Raw genomic sequence first — 15,842 nt, forward strand, 5'->3', positions numbered from 1 at the left:
GACTTGTTGGGCTGAATGACCCGTTTCCACACTGTGGGGATTTTATATATAAAAGAAATGTGGAACCTGCTCCCAGCAGAAAATAATTGTGGTAGAAATCTGAGCAGTCATAGCAAGGGGTTTATAAGGGAGGACTCTTCTGGTAGTGTTAGATGAAGATAGAAGTTCATATGAAACATAAATATTAGATATAACCTAGTTCTATTGTAAGCCATGGAATTACATTGAAAAGAAGCAGTACTCACCAGATACACTGCAGACTCTCACAATTCATATGAGGTGACTGAGAGCAGGAATGGATTGGTCAGTTAAGGAGTTTGACCACAGCGACAAAACTGTCAGTGACTGGCTTGTACTGAGAGCAGATGCGAGAACATCGATACACGAATCTGCAAGTGCATTATCAACTAATCTGAACAGAGAATTCAAGAAACAGAAAGTAATGACAATGGTCTGTGTATGAACAAATGTATATTTATAGTTCTCTCCGTAATAATGATGCCGGTGAACAGTTTTAGCAGTAGAAAATCAAAATAAGAATGAAACTAGGCTAAGTCTGCTACATACCTCAATTCCTGTATTTTACAGTCTGGCTTTCTCAGGCTATCAGATAACAATATTACTCCTGAGTCTCCAAGTTTATTATTGTTCAGGTTCAGCTCCGTAAGGGACTGGTTTGTACTCAGAGCAGAAGTCAGATCTTTGACACAAGAATCTGTTAGCTCATTATCATTCAGACTATCAATCAGTAAGAAAGCAAAAAAAAAGCAACGAATAAAAGGAGGATTATCATGCAAACAATACTAATCTTCAAAATACAGAGATCAGAGCCTGTTAGCCTGTTTCGTTTATGGTTTACTCAGCTCAAGTTGTGTTAGGACATCTCATGATGATGAATCACTCTCATACTCACGCAAATTTCTGTATTTCACAGTCCAAGTGCTTCAGAGCCACAGATAAGTGTGTTACTCCAGAACATCCCAGATTATTATAACCCAGGTACAGGCCTTTCAGTGACCGGTTTGTGCTGAGAACAAAGCTGAGATTCTCAGTACAAGAAGCTGAGACCATTGTCAGCTAACCTGAGAACGATAGTGAGTGAAAGTTGATAAGGTTGATCGGGGTATACGTAGCAGATAAGCAATCTTGAGCATCATTACAGTTATAGTAGGTACAAATTAAACTATTGCTGATAGTAATAATGATTTAAAATGGTGGTAATCAGTTATTATACAGTTGATTATGCACGTCTTATACTCACCCCAGTGCCTCAATTTTACATTTTGGGTGCTTCAGGACCAAACACAGTAATTGCATTCCCTAGTCACCAAGATCATTTCCCTCCAACCTTCAAATAAACATAAAGTAGGTAGAAATGTGCTGAAACATATCTTAGATATGCTGGTTGTTTTCATCTCTTTCTAACAATTTCTATAAAAACATTACAATGATAAAAGATTGATAAGCCGGTTTTGCTGTCTTTGCCAATAAGACTGGGCTATTTCTAGCCTGAGGAGTATATGATATACTTCAAAACATTAAATGTCAGTCAGCAAGCTCCTACTCCATGGAGTACCATCAAGTGAGAAACAAGTTGTAGTTTCTATTATTGATTTCACCGTGGGATTCTGATGTGAATACACCTGCTCTTTCCCTAAGCATAATATAGTCACAACTTCATGTGTGTGTACTTTGTATATCATGTCAATCTGAAAAACACTTTCAAATGAGGAATAATTTGAAACAAAGAGAGCAGATGCCACATAATCTGGTTGATGTTTTACATAATGAAGATAATGTGTGATTTGTATGTAATCTGAAAGCATTGAAAGACCATGTATAGAGTGAAGACGATTTCAGACTTTCACTTGGAATTGAACTCTCTGATTTCAGTCTGGTTAATCAATTATTTTGAGCAGTTTTTATTAAAATTCTGTTCCTCTGTTAGACATATGACAGAGTCCTTTTCATTTATATTCTCTATGTGACATATGACAGGGTCCTTTTCATTTATATTCTCTATGCATTGACCAAGGTGTTTTTCGAAAGTGCCTACAGTGCAGCCTGACCAGATTGTCATTATTTAGTGTGCTGATTTAGGAATAGTCTACAAACTATTCTTTCTGAACCAAGGAAGATTTCCCATTGATAAGATAAATCAGATCACAACTCCATGTTGCGTGTAATAAATCAAGCAAAATATTAGCCATGATGCCACAGGGAGCACCTTTCTAGCATCATTAATCAACTACATCTGGTCAATCTGGCAATATTTTTCCAATTTTAGATCCTTATTTGTAATATATTTCTTATATTTGTTTTTTTTCTTTTGATAATTTCTGTTTTCTAAATTATTTTTACATAATCAAATCCTGTCATCTGTGAACCTTTGTTCATTGTGCACTTGTTTTGGGAAAACCTCTAATCTTATTTGTTTCCCTGGAATGATGCCCTGATTCAACTGTTACTTGATTAGCACTGGTGCATTTGACATTTTCTAATTCTTTTTCATGGTGCACATTTATGTAACTAAAAAAGTAGAAACTGATTTAACAATTTAACTCATGAAAGTAATGAGTTACCTCAACACTAGGTATTTGTGCAGTGAAGGTTGGAACCTTTGGAGCCCTTCACACTGAATATAGCAGTTCCGTAGATCGAGATGTTTTATTGTATGACAAAGTCCAATGGCATGAGACAATACGGCACAGTCAATTGGGCTCAGTTGCAAAGCTTTCTGTGAGTCCGAATCCCCAAATTGAAGTCTTTTCATAGACCCCAATGTGGTCTGTGCCAGGGCTTTATTCTGGGACTCAAACAAATAGTGCAGTGTATTCAGAAGATCCCTTTTCCCACTTTTGCTTCCAGTATTACCAATCTGTTTTTCAACCTTCTCCTGCACCCAGTCAATAACTCGGCAGGTTGTTTGATGAAGAAATGGACCGACAAGCTCCTCCAAGGGCCGAGCTGCCTGGGGGGAGGACAGTCCAGCGACAAAATGAAGAAATATCTCGAATCTCCCATCCTCCTTGCTCTGAACGTTATTGAGCAGTTTCTGGATGTCCTCGAGATCGGGAGTCAGGAATTGTGTGAGTGCAGCTATAAACTCTTGGATGGTGAGATGGAGAAACATGTAGACCACACACCGGGCAGAATCATTCCTCTCAAAAATTTCCAACATGAACCCAGACAGGAACTGTGAAGGCTGAAGATTATATTTGATCAGATCTCATTTCTGAAGACAATCTGTTTCTCAAAGACACCTGTCAAGGCCATCTCACCGATTTTCAATAACACATCACGAGGGTTTTCAATCTCTCGGCCGTGGTTTTTCAGAATGTTGTAAATATAGTAGGAATATAGTTGGGTAATGGTCCTGGGGACTTGCTGCTGTTTCCTGTTTCCTGTTTCCTTGTGTATAGAAGGGACCCAGTGAGAGACAGAGAATCTAGCAGTAGGAAGGGTTGTAGCACATGGTGTACAGGATCTCATTCTCTTCCACATGTTTGAAAACAGCTGCTGCCACCGTCTGATCTCCAAAGCACTTTTGGAAATATTCTTTCCGTTCTTCCCCAACAAATTCAAGTATTTCAGCCCATACACTAATGTCAGCTTTTTCCAATAATTGCAGTTCACTTGGTTGGCTGGTCAATAATACTGAACACCCTGGGAGGAGTTGCTTTTGTATTAAACTGCTGACAATATCAGACACTTTGCAGGGGATCTCTGGGTCCATGCATATTGATTGAGGTGCTATATCTGACTGACTGTCAGGAAATTCGATGCTGTCCTTGAATTCATCTAAACCGTCAAATATAAACAGCAAACTGGCTGGATTTTTCCAGAGATCGTCCACAAATTTCTCCAAATAAGGATAGAACAACAGAATCATTTCTTTTAAAATCGATTTCCGGTTAATAGTATTCAACTCACAGAATTTAAAACTGAAGACAAATTGAAAATGTGGGTAAATGTTCCCACTGGCCCAGTCGTAAACTATCTTTTGTAGTAGTGTTGTCTTCCCAATTCCTGGGGCTCCACTGACAACGATGGAACAACCTGAATGAATTTGTACAACTTGTCCCTTTCCAGAATGGCACTGATTGTCTTGTGAAAAGCAACTTCGGAACAATTGATCGATGCATATTTTTTCCAGTTCCCTCCGGAGATGCATCTCTCTCCATTCTTCATGATCCCTGCCATGTGCAATAAGTTCATGCTTTATCAGTTTTCGATGATGAACGGGAGAAATAATTGTCAGCTCAGTGTACCGTGCATTCAAGTGAGAAATTTTAACCTTCTCATTGATTAGAATAGTGTTCAAATCAAGTGTTTCATTTCTCTGTCGCAGTATCTCTTTGTGTTGTTCTTGAGCATCTGCAATGAGGACAGGCAGTTATGGTAACATTTGGACAGATGGTAAACCACGTCATAATTTAGTTAACACTTTAAATATGATTCACTGCAGAAAATGAAAATGATGTTGCTAATTTCTTTTTCATTTATGACAATATGAACCTGTCATCTAGTTGGGCTGAAAATTGAATAAATGTCAAGTTGAATGAATGAAGAGTTGAGATAGTGGTCAATTGTTTCATACATACCACCCTCAAAAATGTGAACTTCAAAATGGAGCACCATTGGAAGTGAGAAGCAGTAGTAAAAGAAAGAAAATGAACGGTCATGTTTTCTTATGATCAGGCAAGCAGGAATCTTATGGACAGGACAGTTGTAATAACTAAAGATAAAGCATTACTGCCGATCATAAAGATTATAAGTTTGCCATCAATTTTTATGACTATGTATGAAAACATGAAAAAGTATTGCCTTCAATTTTTAAACATCTGATTTCACTTAAAACAGAAGCAATATTACTGCAGTTTTATTTCCTCTTGTCCTCACAGCCAGAAGTTAAATGTTCTCCTTCATTTTACTGTCTTCCCCGAGAATGTGTAACCAATGGTTTGCTAAAGTTCAAAAGTATACAATTTCATCTACTTTGATTTTGATTTTCAGTCATTTACTCACAGGGGATCTAAGGCTGATTCTCCTCTATTTCATTTGCACTCTGCAATTATTACAATTTGGTGGAGTGAGCAGAGTGATGCCAGATGAGTTTCAACACAGAGAAATGTGAGTTGATGCATGTTATGGAAGAACATTGAATGAAAAAATTAAAATTAAAAAGGGGATATAATTCTAAAGGGAGAGACCTGCACAGATCATTAAAAGTGTAAGAACAGATGGAGAGAGCTGTTAAATAAATCATACAGTGTCTCACCTTTATTAATCTGGGCATAGAGTTTAAGAGTATGGAGGTGATGTTGAACTTGTACAAGACACTTGTTAGAGCTCAGCTGGAGTATTGTGTACAGTTATGGTGCCATATTATGGGGAGGGTGTCAGTGTATTGAGAATAATGCAAAAGTGATTTACAAGACTGGCTCCATTAATGAGAAACTTCTGTTTTGAGGATAGATTGAACTGGTTTCCCCATTATAAGAAGGATATTATTAAGCTAGGGAAGGTTCAGAAGAGATTTACCAAGATGTTGCTGAGATGGAGGGTTTGAGTTAAAGCAGAGGATGCATAGAATCCCTACAGTGTGGAAACAGGCCGTTCAGCCCAACAAGTCCATACTGAACCTCAGAGCATCACACCCAGACCCATCCCCCTGTAACCCACCTAATCTACACATCCCTGAACACTATGGGCAATTTACCTAACCTGCACATCTGTGGAGTAAACCAGAGCACCCAGAGGAAACATAGACATGGGGAGAATGTGCAAACTCCACACAGACAGTCACCCGAGGGTGCAATCGAACCGAGGTCCCTGTTACTGTGAGCCACTGTGCCGCTCCTAGGCTGGGACTTTTTTCATGAGAGCATAGGTGGTTGAGAGGTGACCTTCTCAAGGTTTATAAAATAATGAAGGGTATAGATAAAGTGAATGGCTAGTGTCTTTTCCCTGGGATTTCAAGACGAGGGTGCATATTTTTAAGATGAGATGACAAAGATTTAGAAAAGACGTGAGGGGCAATGTTTTTATACAGAGTGGTTCACTTGTGTTATGAACTTCCAAAGTAAGTGGTAGATGCAGGCACAGTTAGAATGTTTAAAAGACATTTGGATAAGTATATGAATAAGAAATGGTCAGAGGCATATGGGTCAAGCACAGGCAGGTGGGATTAGTTTAGTTGGGGTTATGGTCAGCATGGACTGGTTGGACCGAGGGGTCTGTTTCCGTGCTGTATGACTCTATGACTGTATGATTCTAAGTTGGACTTGTTCTCCTTGAAGAGAAAAGTCTGAGAGGTGGTTTGCAAAATCAGGAATGTGCTGGAGAAAGTAGATATGGAGAAGCTGTTGCTTTTCCTAAAAGAAACAACAACAAGAGGGCACAGATTTAAAGTGATGTGTTAAAGAAGTACAGATGATGTGGGAACAAATACATTTTTTCACAAAGAGAGCTGTTAGGGTCTGGAATGCACTACTTGAAAATGTGTTGGAGGCAGGTTCTACTCATGCATTCAAGAGGACATTGAATGATTAGAAACTCACAGTCTTAAAGCACAGAGAGAGCTATTGAGTCCGTACTGACCTATCTATACTAATCTCACTTTGCCCCACTAGGCCGTGGCCTTGAATGTTGGGACATTTTAAGAGATAGTCCAAGTACTTTTTAATATGTTGTGAAGTTGCCACTTCTATTACACCCCAGACGGTGCATTCTAGACCCCACCATTCTCTGCGTGAAATAAACACTCAAATCCCCTCTGAACCTCCTGCCTTTCACCATAAAAGTGCATACCCCGCTGTTATGAACCCTTTAACTGAGGGAATAGCTGCTTCCAATCCATTCTGTCCATAATTTGAAAAACCTCAATGAGGTCACCCCTCAGCCACCTCTGCTTGAAAGAAAACAATCCAAACCTACCCAACCTCTCTTCACAGCTAAAATGCTCCATCCCAGGTAATGACTGGTGAATCTCCTCTGCAGCCCTTCCAGTGCAATCCCACTGGAAGGTTTGCTTTGGGCCTTGAATGGAGATGAGGGAGAGTTGTAGGGGCAGGTGTAGCACTCCCTGCAGCTGCAGGGAAAGGTACCGGGTGTGGTGGGGTTAGTGGGCAGTGTGGAGCAGACGAAGGAGTAGCAGAGAGAGCGGTCCCTACGAAAGGCAGATAGGGGTGGGGAGGGAAACATCTCTTTGGTTGTGAGGTCAGATTGTAGGTGGCAGAAGTGGCAAAGAAAGACATGCTGGATGCGGAGGTTGGTGGGGTGACATGTGAGGACCAGGGGGATTCTTGTCTTTATTTTTGTTGGCGGCAGGGACAGTGAGGGCAGAGATGCAGGAAATGCAAGAGATGCATTGAGGGTATTTTCGATCACCAGAGGGGACAAGTTACGATCTTTGAAATAAGAGGATATCTGGGATGTTCGGGAGTGGAACACCCCATCTTGGGAAGAGACGAGGCAGAGGCAGAGGAATTGGGAGTAGGGGATTGCCAGTCTTGCAGGAAGGTGTAGTCCAGGTACCTGTGGGAGTCAGTGGGCTTGAAATAGACGTCAGTTTCAAGGCGGTCACAGAGATGAAGACGGAGAAGTCCAGGAAGGAGAGGGAGGAAAAATCCCCCTCCCCATTTCTGAAGGAGGGTCGCAATCCAAAACATCAACTTTCCTGCTCCTCTGATGCTGCCTGGCCTGCTGTGTTCCTCCAGCTCCACACTGTATTAGCTCTGACTCCAGCATCTACAATTCTTGCTATCTCTGAGTCCGTCCCAATCCTATTTTCCAGCATTTGACCTGAACTCTTGTGTGCCTTGGCATCACAGGTATGCATCTAAATGCTTGTTAGATCATAGAATCCCTACAGTGTGGGGACAGGCCATTCGGCCCAACAAGTCAACACTGCCCCCTCTGAAGATCATCCCACCCAAACCCCTTTCCCTGCATGTCCCATGTCTAACCCACCTAACCTACACATCCCTGGACACTATGGACAATTTAACATGGCCAGCCCACCTATCCTGCACATCTTTGGACTGTGGGAGGAAACCGGAGCACCCGGAGGCAACCCACGCATACACGGGGAGAATGAATGTGCAAACACCACTCAGACAGTCGTCCAAGGTGGGAATCAAACCTGGGTCCCTGGCGCTGTGAAGCAGCAGTGCTAACTACTGAGCCACCGTGCCAACCCTTTTTTTCAATAAGATGAAACAGACCCATACATTTCTGGGGCTGCTGTAGAGAATGTCAGGCAAGCCTCAACAATTACAATGTTCTGAGGAAGGGTCACCAGGTGCGAAACATTAACTCTGATTTTTCTTCACAGATGCTGCCAGACCTGCTGAACTTTTCCAGCAACTTCTGGTTTTGTTCCTGAATTACAGTATCTGCAGTTCTTTCAGGTTTTAGTAAGCCTCAACAGTTCTCTGGAATTATGCTGGTGGGGCACAGCAACTTGGTCTTCACAACGAAAAGAGACAATACAGGGTACAGCTATAAGAGTAAAGGATGGTAAAATATTAGAAGATATTAGCGTAGAGAGAATGGTACTCGCTGGTTTAGTAGCCTATAAACAGATAAATCTGCAGACACTAGTGAGATATATCCCAGGTTGTTGAGGGAGGCAAGGGGCACTATCAATAATTTTCAAATCTTCTCTGGCCACACGTGACGTGCCAGATGACTATGAGGACAGCAAACAGTATCCTATTTGTAAAAAGGGTGGAAGGGACAGACCAGGAAGTTACAGGCCAGCCAATATAATCTCAGTGATGGAGAAATTAAGAGAAAGTATTTTGAGGTAGACAGTTATCTGCACTTGGGGAGATACAGGTTAATCAGGGATAGTCAACATCGTTTTTTTAAGGGAAAGTCATGATTGATACAATTGATCAAATGTTTTGAGGCATTAATCATATGTGCAAATGAGGGGAATGCATTTGATATGATCTACATGGAATTTAGCAAGGCTTTGGATCAGGTCCACATGGCAAACTGGTCAAGAAAGTAAGAGCCCATGGGATACAAGGCAACATGTGTTGTTGGAACTAAATTGGTAAGACCCAGGAAATAGAGTGTAATAACTGAGGTACAATACATATGAATGACTTGGATTTGTAAAGTGAATGTACTGTAGCCAAATTTACAGGTGACATAAAAACAGTTGGGAAGGTAAGCGGTGAGGATGACACAAAGAGTCTATTAAAGGATATACATTGAACTGTATACTTGACAGATGGAATATAATGTGGGGAAACACGACATTGTGCACTTTGGCAGAAAGAGAGAGGATCCGAATCCTATTTAAATGGAGAAATTCAGCAGAAAGCTCCAGCACAGGGAGACTGGGGGACCCTTGTGCATGATTCACAAAAAGTTGGTATCCAAATTCAGCAGGTAATGGGGAAGGAAAATCAACTGGTGGACTTTATTTAAATGAAATGAAGTATAAAAATAGGGGAGACTAGCTAAAACTATGCAAGGTATTAGCTAGACCAGAGCTAGAATACTGTGAACAGTTTTGGGCCCCTTATCTCAGGAAAGATAAACGGGCATTGGAGGCAGTCTAGAGAAGGTTCACTTGGCTGATAGCAGATGTGGAGGGTCTGTCTTTTGAGGAGAGGTTGAGTAGGTAGTGCCTGTACTCATTGGTGTTCAGAAGAATGAAGAGGGAATCATACTGAAACAGACAACATTCTCAGGGGATTTCACAGGGTTGATGCTGAGAGATTGTTTTCAATTGTGGAGGAGTTCAGGAGCATGGAGAATCATCTCAGAGCAAGGGACCACAAAATAGGTCAGACATGAGGAGGACTTACTTCTCTCAGGGGTGAATCTGTGGAATTCATTACTGCAGAGAGTTGTGAGGCTGGATCATTAAGCACATTGAAGTTTTAGATAGACAGATCATTAATCAGCATGTGAATCAAGGGTTATGCAGGAAAATCACAAAAGTGGAGTTAAGGATTATCAGATCAGTCATGATCTTACGTTCTGGTACTGGGGTTGTTCTTCACTTATCATGTCGGGAGCCCTGACTGCAGGGTGTTTCCCATGTCTTGACTGAGGACAATTACCCTGAGACTTAGAGACATAGTCATTTGTTTGAAGCATTTGCAGTGCTTTTACCAAGAAGGCTGCTGGTACACAGTGAAGGTGTAACATTGATGTAGCATAGTACAATCCAGAGACACAACCACTTATTTGACTGATGACTCCTGACAGGCATGACAAACATCCAGGCCTTGTGTCAAAACCAAAATGCAAGGCAAAGCATCCAGGTAGGTTCAACAAGAGTAAGCGTGAAAAGCAAAAGCAAGCAGCCCTGAGAGACAGCCTGGTCCACTTGGTGAGCTGGATGCCTGGCCCTGCAGAGTAGAATGTGCATTTCATTAAGGCAAGACTGGGTAGTACTGAGGGTGACAATGAGCAGTAATCCTTTTTAATCGTACTCTAACTGCTCAATAGTGAGAATCTCATTGTTACACCCACACCTCCATCAACACCTGAGAAGCTTGACACCATCCAGAACTAAGCAACCCATTTGATTGGCACTACATCCAAAAGCATCCAATTCCTCTACCACCAAAGCTCAGTAGCAGCAGTGTGTACCATCTACAAGATACACTGCAGAAATTCACCAAAGGTCCTCAGACAGCACCTGCCAAACTGACAACCACTTTCATCTCGAAGGACGAAGGCAACGGATACATGGGATCCACCACCACCTGCAAGATCTCCTCCAAGGCACTAACCATTTTGGTTTTGAAATATATCGCCATTCCTCCACTGTCAGTGGATCCGAATCCTGGAATTCCCTCCCTATCGACATTGTGGGTCAATCTACAGCACATGGACTACAGAGGTTGAAGAAGACAGCTCAGCACTACCTTCTCAAAAGCAATTGGGGATGGGCAATAAATGCTGGCCCAGCCAGCATTACCCACATCCTATGAATAAAGAACAACAAAAGCGCATTTGGAAAATGTGACTTGTTGCTTTCGATGTCCGGGAAGATATTATTTTAGTTCTGATGGGATTGTCCCAGATTTCTCACTGTTATTCATGTCATTCAGCGCCTTGGAACATTTCACCCAATGTTGTCTTCAGTTTACTGTGATAGAGTATCCCATATTTTACACTTGTATCAGTGTCAGTAATATTGTCATTAATTCACCTTGATTCTTGGTCGCTCTTCCCATCTTTGCCAGGCTTCTCCGATCCTTGTGCTGAGGAACTTGCCCTCAGTCTCAGTACAAGCCAGTCACTGAAGGAGTTGTCCCTCCCATTAAACATCCTAACCGATAATTCTGTCCCCTCATTGCTCCAACTAATGCAGAACTGCAGGGGTCTGCAGCGGATTGAGTGACTGCTTACAAGCCTCTTTAGTCTCAGAAATAGAAGATGGATTGTGTTTAATACTTTTCTGCACATGTTACCGACTTCTGACCTCATGTATCAGCAACCCTGACCTGTCTAGAGTGAAGTGGTCATGGGTTTGGAAGGTGCTGTGGGAGGATCTTTGGTGAATTTCTGCAGTGCATCTTATAGACAGCACACACTGCTGCCACTCAGTGGTGGAGGAAGTGGATCCTTGTTCATGCAATGCTAAACAAGTGGGCTGATTTGTCCTGGATGGTGTCAAGCTTCTTGAGCGTCGTTGGAGCTGCACCCATCCAGACAAATGGGGAGTATTCCATCATACTCCTGACTTATGCCTTGTAAATGGAGAACAGGCTTTGGGGAGTCAGGAGGAGTGTTACTTACTGCAGCCTCTGACCTGCTCTTGTAGCCACTATGTTCATGTGGTGACTCCAGTTGAGTTTGTGGTCAATGATAACCCCCAGAATGTTGATAGTGTGGGATTCAGTGATGGTAATACCATTGAATGTCAAAGGATGGTTAGATTATCTCTTATTGGTAATAGTCATACGTATCCACAGGAGTAATTTGCAGGACTCTGCTGGGAACTAACTTCTACCAATTGACACCATTTTCCTACGTGTTTGTTAGATCACAGTGATTTGAATGATCAGTGACCCTCTCACTGTCTTGCATTAATTATTGAAGTATTTGCAGAATTCTTTTCTTTTAAAGAAGAGAATATTCCATCAGTGATAGCATAGTGACTGAAAATGGCAGAATAGAAGCAATTACGAAAACCAAACATTAAAACAAAATCTTCTGGTCACACGTTTAGTCAAAAGATTTTCAGATTTCGTTCTTTGTCACACTGTGCGCTGATCCTCCTCCAGTGATTCTAAACAGACAGCAAGCCAGTGACACTGACAGAAACATGGTTGAGGGAAGAGCTAGGCTGGCAACCCAACCTTATGGGATATAGGATCTTTAGGCATGACAGAGAGAGTGTAAAAAGAGTGGTGGTGGTGTAGCACTATTAATTAAGGTGTCAATGACTGCAATAAGGAGAGATGATATCTTGGAAGGGTCCTCAAACAAGGCTCTGTGGGTAGAACTTAGGAATGTTAACGGGGCAGCCACTTTACTGGGAGTGTATTATAGGCCCGCAAAGAGTCAGCAGGTAATAGAGTAGCAAATAGGTAGCCAGTTCACAGAGGTGTGTAAGAGTAATAATCGGGAAAATGTAATAGGGGATTGCAAATTTCCCAACGTAAATTGAAATAGGCACTGTGTTAAGGGTTTAGAGGGGAGTGAAATTTTGAAATGTATCCAGGGAATTTTTTTTGGATCAATATGTAGAAGCTCCAACAAGAAATGGTACAATGCTGGATCTGGTTCTGGGGAAAGAAGCCAGACAATTTATCAATGTGCCCATAGGGGATCATTTTAGCAATAGCAATCACAACATGATATAGTACAATTTTGTGACATACAAGGTAAGAGATGGCCTTATAAAGATAACTTCAGACTGGGGGATGGCAGATTTTAGCAAAATATATCTGGCAAAAGGTGAATGGGCACAGCTCTTTGCAGGTATGTCTACTGCAGAGCAGTGGGGTGGGTGTGGTGTGCACGGTCAAAACTGAGCTAGGGAGAGTGTCCAACATGTACCCTTTAGGGTAAAATGTAGTAGCAATAAGTTCAGAGAACCCTGGATGTCTAGGACAATTCAGGATTGGATAAAGAGGAAAAATAGAGATTTGAGCAAGTCCAAAGTGAGCAACTCAGCATGTGGCACAGGAGGAATATCGGAATTGCAAGACAGAACTTAAGGAAGCAATTAGGAGAACAAAAAGAGGACATGAGAAAGCACTTGCAAACAGGATTAGGGAGCATCTGAAAGAGTAGGGTCCATTAGAGACCAAGGGGGCAACCTGTGTGGGAAACCATAGGGTATTGGAAAGTTGTTAAATGAACTCTTCTTTTTGTTCTTCAGTCAGAAAAAGGAGAATATTGGTGTAGAATTCAGGAAAAGGGACAGTGACGAACTTGCACAGTTTGACTTAGGAAATGGAGAGTTTTTGGAGGCTCTGTTAGACTTAAAAGCAAACAATTCCCTTTACCTGGATGAATTAGCCCCAAAAATAAATTTATTTGTGCAGCAACTTAAATTCCACAGCATAAATCCGACATGTTGAAATGTGAATTCTGAGTTGTTGTTAATATTTGCACCAGTTGTGTTAGAATATAAGAAATGTAGAACAAAGACCAACCACAGAAGGATGAAGTTGCCACATATGCTGAAAAGCAAAACCAGAGATTTCTTCCTGCTCTTCATCTCTGGGTCAATATGATTGTCTACTTTTCTTCCACCTTTAGTCCCTTACAGACGTGACTGGTTACTAAGCTGTGTCTGACTGTCACAGTTTTGAGCAACATAATTAAGGTGAATGGAAGTAATGGGGTTATAATTTTGTCAAACCAATCAAATTCTATCCATCCAGGCTCAGTATAAAAGTATGGTTTTATACAACAGAGCCACAAGACATTGTTGATTACCTTGACAACCTCAAGTATAAAGTAAAGGGGGACACTTTTTAAACAGAACAGAATACAAGTTATTGATAGAACCACCAGAGTTACTTTATCAGTGCAGTAATTTGTTTTCAGCTTTTGGCAACAAATGGCTACAAATCAATCAAAGGAGAAAGTGACGGTGAACCAAACAGAACGATCAGTGGTTGCACAACTCAGGATATTCATAACACTGCATACAGGTGTAATATACAGGAAAGAACCTGGGACATGCTAATAAAGTATGCGCCACAGCATGACCTCAGTGATAATGACAAGTAGGTTTTCAGATGCCATGGAAACCAGGTACCGATAGGTGCGGATGCAGAGTCCGCACTTACCCCAGGACAGAATGAAAATCGCCGGTAAATTAACTGTAAAACAGACAGGAGACCAAAGAGACTATAATTTATTTACAAATATACTCTGTATCTGACTCATAGAGGAAGGATGGGAATTCAACACGAAAGAAAATGATGGGATAGATTTCAAAAGGATAAATAAAACAAAATATTTAGTCCCAAGTTCAACATGCCTGAATCCACCCTCATCCCCGTTTAAAACTGTCATGATACTGATTACAACAAGCAGAGTTAGTGAAATAAGCCATCCAAAATTTCTTACTCACAGGATCAGTCATCAAATGGATCAAACCCTCAATGAGGACAAAACTATGCCTGAACAGAGAAGGACCCTAGAAGAGGATCAGAGCTAACTCAGAATCAAATCTGTCCCAAGAACACATCTATCCCACCTATAGATCAAACACAATCCAGCTCAGAATGTTCCTGGTGTTTGAATGACTATATTAGGACTGTTGCAATGTTGTACAAACTGAGATTCAACCTTGCCTTGGATTGGACCTTCATCTTGAATCAGAACTCAGAAATCATACACTTTTCTGATGTTCCACAGGACTACACCCAATGCGTCCATACTCTTTCCAGATTCCATACGTAGGAACATAGAAGCATAGGAATTAGGTGTGGGAGTATATAACTCAACCTTTTGAGCCGACACTATTTAACTTGATCTTGGCTGATCTCACCTTGTCTCAACTCCACTTTCCTGCCTGCTCCCTATAGCCCTTTAGCCCAATTTTCATCAGAAACATATTTCCTTCTTGAATTTTTTGATTGATTCTGCCTCCACTGCACTCTAGGGAAATGAGCTCAACAGATTCAGAACCCTCTGAGAGAAATAATTTCTCTTCATCTTAGTTTTGAACCTACCTCCCCTCATTCAATATCAATGCCCTCTTGTTCCAGACGGTCCCAACAGACGGAACATTTGTTCAACATCCACCTTATCAACACCCTTTAGCATCATATATAGTTCAATCATAGTGCCATAGAGTAATACAGCGGAGAAACAGGCCCGTCGGCTAAAACTGGTACAGCTGACCATAGTGCCCACTCATAATAGTTCCAATTGCCTGCATTTGGTCCATATCCTTCTAAACTCTTCTCATCCGCCTGCCTATCCAATTTTTTTTTTAAATGTTGCCATTGTACCTGTCTCAACCACTTTCTCTGGCAGCCCATTCCATATATGCACCACTCTCTGCGTGAAGAAGTTGCCTCTCAGGTCCTTCTTAACGCTATCTCCTCTCACCTTAACCCTATGCTCTCTAGTTTTCAATTCGCAATCCCTGGGCAAAGACTACATGCATTCATCCTACCTATGCACCTCATGATTTTATGCATCTCAATAAGGTCACCCCTCATTCTCCTACATTGCAAGGAATAAAGTCCTATCCTGGCCAACCTCTCCTTATAACTCAGGTTGACTGGTCCTGGCAACATTCTTATAAATCTTTTTTGCACACTTTCTGGATTAACTATGTCTTTCTTATAACAGGGTGACCAAAACTGTACACAATACTCCAAGTACGG

At 41.4% G+C, this 15,842-nt stretch overlaps 1 pseudogene; it reads right to left on the reverse strand.

Annotated features, from left to right (window-relative positions):
- Positions 1-245: 245 nt before the first annotated feature.
- LOC109931021 lies at positions 246-10,769 on the reverse strand (annotated as a pseudogene).
- Positions 10,770-15,842: the final 5,073 nt, after the last annotated feature.

This window comes from Rhincodon typus, chromosome 36 (assembly GCF_021869965.1).
Source record: "Rhincodon typus isolate 14 chromosome 36, sRhiTyp1.1, whole genome shotgun sequence".
NCBI lineage: Eukaryota > Metazoa > Chordata > Chondrichthyes > Orectolobiformes > Rhincodontidae > Rhincodon > Rhincodon typus.